Raw genomic sequence first — 2,500 nt, forward strand, 5'->3', positions numbered from 1 at the left:
CCTACGGAAACCTTGTTACGACTTTTACTTCCTCTAAACGATCAAGTTCGAGCGTCTTCTCGACCGTCGGCGCCGCCCGGTGAAGGGCGGGCCGAGACCAATCCGAGGCCCTCACTAAACCGTTCAATCGGTAGTAGCGACGGGCGGTGTGTACAAAGGGCAGGGACGTAATCAACGCGAGCTTATGACTCGCGCTTACTGGGAATTCCTCGTTCATGGGGAACAATTTCAAGCCCCAATCCCTATCACGAAGGAGATTCAACGGGTTTCCCAACCCTTTCGGGCCAGGGAGAAAGCCACGCTGATTCCTTCAGTGTAGCGCGCGTGCGGCCCCGGACATCTAAGGGCATCACAGACCTGTTATTGCTCAATCTCGTGTGGCTAAACGCCACTTGTCCCTCTAAGAAGTTAGCGCCGACGCGTGAAGGATCGGCGAACTATTTAGTAGGCTAGAGTCTCGTTCGTTATCGGAATTAACCAGACAAATCGCTCCACCAACTAAGAACGGCCATGCACCACCACCCACTGAATCAAGAAAGAGCTATCAATCTGTCAATCCTTACAGTGTCCGGACCGGGTGAGTTTTCCCGTGTTGAGTCAAATTAAGCCGCAGGCTCCACTCCTGGTGGTGCCCTTCCGTCAATTCCTTTAAGTTTCAGCTTTGCAACCATACTTCCCCCGGAACCCGAAAACTTTGGTTTCCCGGAAGCTGCCCGCAGAGTCGATGAAGCAACACCAGCGAATCGCTAGTTGGCATCGTTTATGGTCAGAACTACGACGGTATCTGATCGTCTTCGAACCTCTGACTTTCGTTCTTGACTAATGAAAACATGCTTGGCAAATGCTTTCGCAGTTGTTCGTCTTGCGATGATCCAAGAATTTCACCTCTAACACCGCAATACGGATGCCCCCGTCTGTCCCTCTTAATCATTACCTCGTGTTCCGAAAACCAGCAAAATAGAACCGAGGTCCTATTCCATTATTCCATGCACCATTATTCAGGCAACGTGCCTGCTTTGAACACTCTAATTTCTTCAAAGTAAACGTTCCGGCCACCCAAAACGCTCAATGAAGAGCACCATGGGCTGAACAACCGGGAAGCGTAGGATGGGAAACAAAACACACAGTGACCGCCGCGAGGCGGACCGTGCGCCCATGCCTGAGATCCAACTACGAGCTTTTTAATCGCAACAACTTTAGTATACGCTATTGGAGCTGGAATTACCGCGGCTGCTGGCACCAGACTTGCCCTCCAATAGATCCTCGTTAAAGGGTTTAAAGTGTACTCATTCCAATTACGGAGCCTCAAAAGAGTTCCGTATTGTTATTTTTCGTCACTACCTCCCCGTGCCAGGAGTGGGTAAGTTGCGCGCCTGCTGCCTTCCTTGGATGTGGTAGCCGTTTCTCATGCTCCCTCTCCGGAATCGAACCCTGATTCCCCGCTACCCGTTGCTAACATGGTAGGCAGATCACGTACCATCGTCATTTGATAGGGCAGACATTTGAAAGATGCGTCGCCGGCTCGAGGCCATGCGATCGGCACAAAGTTATCCAGAGTCACCAAAGGACGGGCAGAACCCGACTGGCTTTGAACTAATAAAAGCGCTCTTTCCCCGAGGGGTCGGAGCTGGTCGGCATGTATTAGCTCTAGAATTACCACAGTTATCCAAGTAAATTTGGATCATCTAAGGAACCTCGACTGATTTAATGAGCCATTCGCGGTTTCACCGTACGAGGGTGTGAACTTAGACATGCATGGCTTAATCTTTGAGACAAGCATATGACTACTGGCAGGATCAACCAGAATGCAACCCGTATTCTGCGTGCCCCCGGGAGACGGTTGCAGCGCCAGTTGGGACCGCTGCTCACAGAAACGAGGGCTGAGCTCTTTCCGTGGGCGGTCCGCGGCAGCACTATCAACTGAAACCACCGGACAACAGATTCAGGGCCTGAGAGTGCAACGAATCCATCGGTCTCGGCGGGAGGCGCGCCAAGAAGAAGAAGGAGGAGGAGGAGACCAGACCGGACCGGACCGGACCCCACCCTTTCTTCCTCCTCGACACCGTCTCCCGCCCGTTTCCACGTGCCGGACGACGCCCGGTTAGAGACGGGCGCGCCCTTGACGAGATGAAGCAGGCGTTACGCTTTGGGACGCCGAAGGGGCTGGGGAGCACCAACGACCGTCAGTGAGGGAGGAGAGAAAACGCTTCTCTCGACCCGTCGTCAGCGAACGCACCGAACCTTCTACGGACCGTGAGACGCCGGCCGACAAGCCGAGCCCCGGCAAAGGAAGCCCGGCGAGGCGGCCGTGCGCGTTCACACTTGGACGCGCAGGCGGGAAGCTCGGCAGCCGGGCGGGTAGCCTGCGGGGAGCTGGTGGGCTCCCGAGACTCCCGTCCCCCGACTCGGGCCTCGCACGCCGAGCGGTCGCTAGCTTGCCAGTGCAAAAGACAGAAGCGCGGGGGCAGTAAAGCCAGGCGGACGGGTCGACCGTTGCCGG

The 2,500-nt window shown here is 55.1% G+C and overlaps 1 non-coding gene across 1 annotated transcript; it reads right to left on the reverse strand.

Moving 5' to 3' along the window:
• Positions 1 to 1,807, reverse strand: LOC143278768 (small subunit ribosomal RNA; the record flags this gene model as incomplete). The annotated part of the gene is made up of 1 exon (XR_013054370.1): positions 1 to 1,807. It is a non-coding gene; the product is annotated as a small subunit ribosomal RNA (ribosomal RNA).
• Between the last annotated feature and the right edge of the window lie 693 nt (positions 1,808 to 2,500).

The sequence above is a fragment of the Babylonia areolata genome, unplaced genomic scaffold (genome assembly GCF_041734735.1).
Source record: "Babylonia areolata isolate BAREFJ2019XMU unplaced genomic scaffold, ASM4173473v1 tig00014922, whole genome shotgun sequence".
NCBI lineage: Eukaryota > Metazoa > Mollusca > Gastropoda > Neogastropoda > Buccinidae > Babylonia > Babylonia areolata.